A 9929-nucleotide genomic window follows, 5' to 3' on the forward strand; every position below is an offset into this window, starting at 1 on the left:
TATTGAATTTACCTTGTATACAGCTTTGGTTAAGACTTTATTTTATTATTACATGGTTGCTGGGGAGAAAGAAAAAATTAGTTATACTCACCCTATAGGAAGGGAGTGCCGTCCCTTTAAGAAAACCTGTCAGAGACACTATGTTCAAGCTAAAGGCATTGTCATTAAAAGAAACTGATGTGTTTTGGGCGTTTCATTTTGCCTGGCTAAATCTACAGATATCTGAAAGGGTAACTTGAACTAGAATTAGCCTTTAAGTTTGAGAAACACAAACAGGCAAACTCTGCACACACAGGGTTGGTGCTCACGTTGCTATTGGTGCATAAATTCTCTCCTCACAAGTAAAAATGTGATCAAAATGAATACACCTTGACAGCATTATTTAAAGCATCATGGAAGTTTTACATACAACTGATTTATATGGTGCTGTATATTGTTATTTATGTAAGAAGAAGTAATTGCTTGAGTTGAAAACTATTCAAATACAAAAAAATCTTTGGGAAACTGTAATGGTTATTTAATCACTGTGGTAACTGCAAGGAGTCTAATGTGGCATCCTGATTGAACAAGTTTTGAATAAATTATACTAACAAAGCGGGGGTGATCCCGCTGTAGACAGCATAACGGCTCAGTGCATCTCCCGCCATTTTATGGATCCGTACATTAGAAAGATGGCGAAAGAGCATGTGGCAGAGAGATAAAATGACATTTTATGCCACATACGACCAGGGAAGGACTGAGAATAATAAATGGCCCTGGGCTGTTTTATGTGGGCTGATGAATAATCTAAGTGAGAGGACAACACATCTCTCTCTCTCTTGTTTTGGGCCTGCTCAAGTGGCCCATTGAGCGACCGGCCCACCGGGATTTCTCCTGGTGCTCCTGGTGGCCAGTCCGACTCTGCATACAACTTTTAAAGCTAAGTTTTAAGTCAATATTTGAAAGGCATAACGTTAAAAGTGATATGACTAAGATGCATATGCCAATGGTTAGTTAAATGCTAATGCCACAGTTTGCTAGTGTTAGCTAGATTAGCTAGTTAACAATCTTACATTCCTTGACATCACACTCTACCATGACGTGTGGCACACTACAAAAGTATCATCATAATGAATCAAGCATTGTTATTGATAAGTTTATATTTATCATGGTTATATCATTGTTTTACATTTGTCATGAATGCATCCCGCAGGCATCAACAAGAAAGTGGAAGGAATCACTGAGGAGAAAGGGTGTGAGAGAGTAAAGAAGTGGCAGGCAAGCATAAAGAATCACCTTTACTGGTCAGCTGCAAACTCCTCAAGTGGGGGAGAGACTGTGGCCAAGTGGACGTCCCTAATGAACCACATCCAGAATGGTCATGTGCATGAAGATCCCCTGTTGCCTGCCTGCCTGCATGGCCCTTCCAAGGCACCTCAAAGTGGCTGAAGCCAAGTATGCACTGAATGAAAATGCACTTTAGGAATTAAAAATTCAGCGCATGCTTGTATTTTATGTATTTCTATACATGTTTATATATTTCCGTTGTTTTCATATCTTTATCTTTATCTTTTAAATCTAGCCGCCGAGCCTTACTACAGGCTAGAAAAAGTGCTGGAGAACAAGCGTCTTCTCAAAGACATCTGAATGCTCAGCCCACTGCACCAGATCTCTAACCTGGAGATGTTATTATGTCCACAAAACTGTGTGTGTTACTCTCAATAAAATGCTTTCATTTCAGGCTTTACCTGACCACATTCCACTTAAATGAGAATGCTGGACGCTGCCAGGCGAAGACTGCTAAATTAGACCTTCGGTATAAAGTCTGCTTCCCCAGGGACAGGAAGAGGGGCCTTCCATTGAGCCAGTCAAGACTCCACCACCTTGTCGTGACTTGAAAATGTTTACTAGTACTTTGATCTGACATTGCATTGATATAATTCAGATACAAACCATAGTGAAGAGCATAACAAACATGAAAAGTAATTAACATTATCATTATCATTAACAAAAACATCCTATAATTTTATTAAGGTTACATCGATGAACTTCTGAACCTCCTACTGTATGTAGTTACAGTATATAGTTAAAAAAACATGTACTGTCCTCTTCCTCCCTCCTTCCTTCTCTGTTTTGTCTTATAGTTAGATACCCAATAGGCTGCTGGAGGATGGACCACTACTCATCTGCTCTGCCTGCTATGGTGCATATGAAGTCCATCTCCCACACTGTATGTAGCTTATTCATGGTCTAGTCTGAAATAAGGTGTTCATGATCAAATACAGTATATAGTATAAAAAAAAGTATTGTTTTGAGGATGTAAGGTAGTTCCTCTCCCTGCCTATCTCCTTATCTGTTTTGTCTTATAGTCAGATACCCCACAGGCTGCTGGAGGATGGACCACTACTCATCTTCTCTGCCTGCTATGCTGCATATGAAGTCCATCTCCCACACTGCAAGTAGCTCATTCATTTTCTAGCAGAAAGGCTTTTGTGTGTAAGTGTTTAGCAAACTTGTAACCTGTCTTCCCTCCACTATCCCACATCTGGCTGAAGAAGAAGAAGAAGAATGACTTTAACTACACTCTTTGATTAATATGGCATTAGCTAACGCTACAGAGCCATCATTTAGCATTGCATTCATGTTTGACATGGGCTGTGTTCATCAAGGTGAGGAAGATGTCAATCAATGTTTTTGAGCTAGGTTTTCTAATAGATGTTGACATTTATTTTCACTCAGATTTTTGTGGATGCTTAATGAAACACTCAACTTTAATATCATATAAGCATTTCTACTATTTCAAACCAAATTTCCAGAGGCTTTAATGTTGTTAGCCTATGGTTTTATGCTGGCTTCTGGAGAAGTTATTAAAATGCATTTTTTTAATGAATTGGGTGGGGATTAACCAGGATTGTGTGGAAAACTGCCAATCTAATCTGGCAACACTGCTGATGGCATGCCATTGCCAGGTCTGTCCACCAATGAGGATGGAGAGGAGGCCACACTGGTTGGACAGATGATGACTTGCAAGGCTGACACCGAAGCCAAGCAGGTGAGGAAAGGTTCAGTTTGCCAGTTTATATTCAGTATCAGGTTTTTACTTTGCAAGCACATTGTTTCTCAAACTTTAAAAGACTTGATCTCTGTCATTATAATAGTCTTGTAATAGTCTTATCATAGATGTCTAACAGAGTTAATATATCTTATCTTGTCTCTGTCCTCCTTCTTTCTCTCCAGGCCCAAAATGACCCTGAAGCATGCCCTATAACAAGCAGACAGAGATGAACAAGATGGACAGTGGCTACAAGAATGATCAGGACTCCCTGCAGTCTGTGTGAAGCAGCAAGGAGCAACTACAGGGTGAGCTAGCCAAACTCTACTATCAAGGTACCGTGTGTTATTTGTGAGAGCAGTTAGCATAAGCAAAAGGACTCATTTTTACTCACAGCAGCAGCCTTATATTATACATTTTGCATTAATGTTTGGGGTGTGTGTGTTTGTGTGTATGCAGCTAGGAAGGAGGAGAGTCTGCTGGACCAAAGAAGACGGCCAACCATGCAGAAACTGTGAGAGGTAGGTTGACTGTAAAATTCACTCACACATTTCATTCACTGGTCTGAAGTATGACCACAAAAATACATTTTGTTTTTTTTCTCAAAATCTCCCTCCCTCTCTGCAGGAATGATCATCATACCTGGAGTACCAGAAACGGACGCGTGAGATCCACCACTTGTCACAGCTGAGGAGGTCCAGAGAGGTTGCTAAACTGTCCACTGAGGTCAGCTACTCTTCAGACAAAATATTTATTTTTAAATTGTAAAAATTTAAATAGTTTTTTGCTGCCCCTTTAATGTTAAACACACTCTTTTTGTCTCACCAGAGGTCTAATAGAGCAGGTTCTGCTGCTGATGCTAGAACATTGGGTTGTGTTTTTCTAGCAGACTTCTTCAGTCAGACCCCACAAGAAAAATCCAACTTCCAGATCCTTGTATCATGTGGTAAAATCTGTCATCTGCAAACACACTTAATTATGTGATTACAACACATTAGCTCTGTTTACATATTTCACACCTTGTCATTGTTTGTCACGATTGCAAATGCAACTGTGGTGTGTGTTTCTATGTTCGTGGCTAATCATTTTGTTCCTCTGAAGATACTGATGGTTTGATAAGCCAGGCACTGCTGGTCGGTAACTTAAAGGGAGCTGTGTCTGACTGCTTTCAGAAGAGCTGCTCAAAAAACACAGCAAAAATACCGAAGCAAGCAAAAGAGCAGCATTTCAATGATGAGAAAATTGATGTTACTACATGTGTTTGATGTTCGGTTGGTACAATCAAAGGGGGTAAATGTTTAAGCTCTATATTAACTTTATGTAATTAAATAATTAGTCTTCAACTCCAGCTTATATCATCAGTGGTGACCCAGAACTGTAGGGACATTGTGCAAAGCTGTGAGCTGGACAGTAAGAAGGAGGTTCTCGCTGCTCTGCTGACCTGTGCTGACCCTGAAGACTTTACTCATTTATGTGGTAGGTGGTCACAAGTGAAGCAGCACATTGATCATGCTGAGACTTGTCTTGCTTCCAGGAAAATTGCACCATTTTATGAGTACCTGTTTTACTTGCTGAATAACATTTCTGTCTGAGCTCATCCCCCTGCTCTCACGTTAACCCTCCTGTTGTTTTCAATATTTTTAAATCTGTAATTCTAATATTTCTTCACTCTCTGAACTGTAATAAACACATTTATTTGTGCTCTATTTTGACTTTCCCCAGCCTGGGATCATGATGCTGAGAGACAGGCTGTTCCACACTCAGGGAGAGGCTGCTGTTGCACAGCATCCTCCAAACTCTTTCAACAGCGTCAATGTGTCCACAGCCAAGCCCACTCTGACTCAGACTCATGTACCAAAAGCACAAATTATTATATAAATTTATTAGCAACCGAAAGAATTAAATCATTAATTGTTTTTTTTTTTCATTGATTGTTTTTATTCCCCCCAACCTTCCCAGGTGGCTGCACAACAGCAGCCTCCACTGCAGTTTTCAACCCTCAAACATCTCCAACCAAGTGCAAGCCGTCCTGCCACAAGGCCTTCCAACTCCTAACATCCTGCTCTTGCTCCAGGTTTGATGCTGACTTTCAGCATGTGTCAGCCTGCTTTGATTTAATGTAGTGATACTTATTTGTGTCCTTTTCCAGGTTTCCTTCCTCATCAGCCATTCCAGCCTCGGCCTGTGCCCATCGGCAGACCCTCAGGCTTCCCTCCTCCAGGTCCCTCTGGGCCAGCTGCTAACTTATCTGGACCTCCGCTACAGCCTTCGTCGTCAACCCCAGGAGGCATACCCCCCATGACCAGCAACAGTTTAAAATTCTGTTTTAACAGCATTCAGGCATTCACAGGAGAAAAACATAAAACACAGGATTCAGCTGTTGTAGTATGTTTTACTACACTTTTTTGCATAAAACGGGGCCTTTAATAATTGCCTGGAGTGGAGCTTCTTTTTGTTTGTTCTGTTATATACATATGCATATATACACATACACATACACATACACATACACACATACATATATTCTTAAAAAGTGGTTTGTGTTTTCATTTTACATTCTGGCATCTTAAACAGTGCTTTTTTTCTCGCATACAATGTGGAACATCCCACTCCTGCACTATAGATAGAACAGTTTGGAAGTCTGACTATGTCTGTAAAAGAACATCTTTCCATCTATGAAAGATAAATTGTAACAGCTGCTTTCCCTCATATTTATTCAAGAAGGTGCCATAATCTCTTTTTCCAGGGAGTCTCATTTGATCACATTCAAGCGTTACCACTGAGTTATTTAAAGATGTTTATTTTTGTGTATATGGTATAGGGTAAGTAGTATTGCAAGTTGCATACATATAATCAAAACTTGAACAATGCATTAAAAACATGCAATATGTAAATCATTAATTCAGTCAGTATTGTGATGTGTTGATCCAATTGCAAACTAGGTTATAATTGTGTACAATGCAGAATGAAAAGGAAACACAATCTATAGTTTATTCAATGTTGAAAAGTAAGACGTTGAAAAGTTTAATATAGTTGTACAGTATAGTATAGAGTAGTACCACAGTAGGCTAATTATCTAAGTAATTATCTAGACGTGATCTACTTAGATAAGTAATTATGTAATGAGTCATCTATGTTATTATCTATGTATTTAATTATTAAGTAAAGCTATTTCAAGTAATTTCATGTGCCTATAAAGAGATTGCCTTATCCTCTGTCCTACATTTAGCAAGGACCTATGCAATAAAACTCTCTGCTGAAGAAGAGTTTTGTTGCATGGGTCCAAAATGTTTACCAGAAGATAAGGGTCATACTGGCACACATGATCAGAGGATTACCAAAGTCAGAAGGATTCATCCTCTGAGGGACATGACTGTATCAAATTTCATGGAAATCCATCCATAGTTGTCGAGATATTTCAGTCTGGATCAAAGCGGTAGAGGACACGCTGACACTGACATACCTTGAGTCATTTGTGCCTAAAAAAGCTTTGCTGATAATGTCTGTCTAAAAAATCAAATAAAATGTGTAAGAACCCAGTTAGCAGGACATCTGGCATATACTGTTGGACTTAGGTGACATCATCAGGGCCAAGCATGGGCCGATAATTGTAGTAATAAGTGCGGCTGAGCACTGGATAACCAAACTTAGGCCACCCTGGGCATGATGTATGGGGCCCACATCTAGACATAAAAGACTGTTAACTGTCTGCAAACTGATAGAGTTATCAAATAAACAGAATCAGCACTATAACTTGTTCAATGCCATACAATTAGCTGCTGTGTGTGTCAATATTCCAATATTTTAGCCAGTTGAGATTCTGTTATTCTGCTATTCCTTGTTTGAGCATAACAGATTTGTGTTCTCTGTCAATGCCATGAGGCTGAACCAGTTGAGCATATCCTTATAACATACAAATTTGTACATGAAATACAAGAAATGACAACACAATTACGGAAAATAGGGTGAGTGGAGGACAAGCTTAAATGTATATTAGTGGAGACAGTGTTGAAGAGAGGAAATGATTATTTCACTTTTTGAGGATGACTGGATTGGAAAGACGGTTTTAAAATGTTCGAAAGAGGATTAGGGCCACGTAAAAAATGTGTTTGAGATCTGAATTTAAAGTCAGGATTCTGAGATTAAAGTCAGAATTCAGAATTCAGAATCCAGTGGTCTCAGATTGTACAATAGTTGCATATATCTCATCTAAAATTAACATGATCTTGGTTGTTAGGGGTTTCATCCTGTTAATATCATATTTAATCATGGATTCCTGGTTTCAACAGGCACAAAAGAAATCTATGCAACTGCTTTACAATCTCAGAGACTAATGTATTTCTGTGTTGCAGAACCAGAACCAGAGACGGAGGGCTGCAGAGCTCATCTGGACAAGAATACCAGAGGAGAGTACCTGCTGAAGTGCCTCATCATGTACCTGGGGGAAGATATGGGCAAACTAGTTAGAGTACCTCGTAAGTTTGATTTGATTTCGCATTGAACTAAAATTCAACTTGATGAAAAACATTCACTATGACTTATTTATGGTGATTTTTATATTTTTACATCAGACAATGGTTTATCATAGATCAGAGATCATATTTTCTCTCTCAAGGCACTTTGTGAATTGCTTTTTTTTTTGCATCAGAGGATCCTCTCCACCCACCACAGGATATCAGCATTGTGATTGAAGGTGTGGAGGTACTGAATGAGATGCCATCAGTCACAATTGCTTGTGCCATGTTGTTGCTGTGCCTCATTTATGCATTAAACCTGACCTATCCCACTGAACTCAAATTTACCTTTGATGCCTTTCAAAAAAATCTTCATGGAGATTGAAAATAAGTAAAGTGAGTGCAGAGTACACAGCCTCCAGCTGCTCCCCTCTGACCAAACTGAAACTTTCTGAGATACTCTATGCAGAGGAACTTGATTTGTCATTGCTCCTCTGGATTTAAATTGAGTGTAGGTGTTTGTTATGGAACTTTTGGATATAAGAATAGACCCATAGTGAACTTGCAAAGATTACTTGTGGTGCAGCACATAAGGGCACAATGCTTTGTGTTCATCTATTTTAGCAGGGATGTATTTTATTTTCCTCAACAACTTGAGGCTTTTCTTTGTTTTGATACAAAGCTTGTATCTGAAACCTAATTTCGCTAGTAGTGACAGCGTATGTCATTTGCACTGTTGCGCTGTTGCAACACCCTGATTGATACAGCACTTGATGTATGGTGTTGTCATTCTTATTTAAAGGCTAGCTTGACTGGAGTTTAGTATCTTGCATGGCAAATGTCACTGCACTTTCCAGTGTAGGTTGAGGTCTATGGTGACTATTTCAGATGCAGGCCTTTGATCAAAACTGGCTGGTATTGGTAATAGCGTACCTTATGAGTGCTTGTGTGTCCCGCCAACATCCAAGCATCCTCTGGTTCACAATCGCAGTGTTGTTGGTAGAATCGTGCTCAATAGTGCATGTTTAGTTTGGGCCAAAGTGGCTACAATGAGGAACCAGTTGGATCATCTCCTCATCTGTCGCCAGTGTCTGACCTCAGCTTGGTTTGTCTTACTTTAGTCAGTGTTGTTGTTTTCTCTTGGTATTTTAGATCTGTGTTGTGTTCAAATTCTACATCTTTATACGACAGCTTATTCACTGTACTATTGGCTAGGGTCAGCACCTCCCTAACATTGGTGTGCATTCCCCGTTTTCTTTCCATTTTCTATGTTAGATCTCTGACATTACTTCTGTGATATTCAGACATAGCAATACAGTATATTTTCTCATTTTTAGACATTTCTGTATATTGTTCTGCATTCTGATAGTTGATCTCTCAACAGCATTTGGTTCAGAAATCTCTGAAATCATTTGTTAGACAGTAAAACTTTAATCCAAAGATCCATTTGGAAACTTTTTACAATGAAATTAGTTCAGGAGCCCTGAGTACGTCTCGTCACTTATTCTCTGAATTTGCATGTCAGAGAAATCAGGAAGGTTAACGCACAATAGGTACCATTGTCTTATGGGATCAATAAATAATCACTTTGCCTTTTTATAAATAAATTGTGTAGAAAATGTGTGTTTTGAAGGCGCCATTTGTAATTGTTTGGAATGAGGACCATATAAACTCTAACATAGAAATTATGTAGAATAAGCAAGAATTACCAGTTTTCTTGTTGTTGCCTGTTTTTTTCCCTTGCATAACCCTGTCTCCTGTTTCCCCGCAGTCCCATCTGCTCTGTTTCCAGCCTCTCGTCTCATCTCATCAGCCCTGCTTCCCTGCCCTGGACCCCTGCTCTCCCAGCTTCCAACCTAAGCCTCAGCCCCAGGTTCCCAGCTACCAGCCCAAGCTTCCCCAGGCCTGCATGCCCTTTCCCCAGCCTTCAAAATAAATGCTTTATTCTAATCATATCCCTGTCTCCTCGCAGTTGAGTTTCTGCACTTGGGTTCACCTGAGGCCTGTACTACGAAGCAAGTTCAACATATCCAGGATATCTTTTCGTTATCTGGCTTCACTGAACCTAAAATTGGCCGTCCAGATAACCAGTACTACGAAGCTGGTTATCAACCTGCTCAGTCAACCCGGGGTTTTCCATATCCAGCTACAAGCGCGTTCATGTGGAAGAGGCAGGATTTTTAATTATGAGCGACATCGTCAGAACCATGAATGAAGTTCTTCATGATATGAGATGAAACAGTGATACGAAGTACTTGTGGGAAACTTCTGTTTCAGAAACAAGCCTCAAGTGCAATGTAAATGACAGCCTGTAATCATATATCATTAAAATACATGTAGGAATTATTATATATGACTTAAGTACAGAGAGATTTTTTTGCTATTTAGTTGGATGATGAAGAAACCATCTGAATATGTCACATAAAAAAGAAACTTAAAGTAAT

General features: G+C 39.5%; 1 long non-coding RNA gene across 2 annotated transcripts; it reads left to right on the forward strand.

Moving 5' to 3' along the window:
• The first annotated feature begins 608 nt into the window (after positions 1-608).
• On the forward strand, positions 609-9475 carry LOC122990464. Of its 2 annotated transcripts, XR_006405369.1 has the most exons (11): positions 609-1434; positions 1562-1684; positions 2124-2209; positions 2349-3031; positions 3217-3339; positions 3491-3552; positions 3659-3757; positions 3860-4507; positions 4991-5105; positions 5181-7506; positions 9257-9475. It is a non-coding gene; the product is annotated as an uncharacterized LOC122990464 (long non-coding RNA). The 2 variants fall into 2 exon arrangements; XR_006405368.1 differs by having other exon boundaries at positions 1562-2209.
• Positions 9476-9929: the final 454 nt, after the last annotated feature.

This window comes from Thunnus albacares, chromosome 10, assembly GCF_914725855.1.
Source record: "Thunnus albacares chromosome 10, fThuAlb1.1, whole genome shotgun sequence".
Taxonomy (NCBI): Eukaryota; Metazoa; Chordata; class Actinopteri; order Scombriformes; family Scombridae; genus Thunnus; species Thunnus albacares.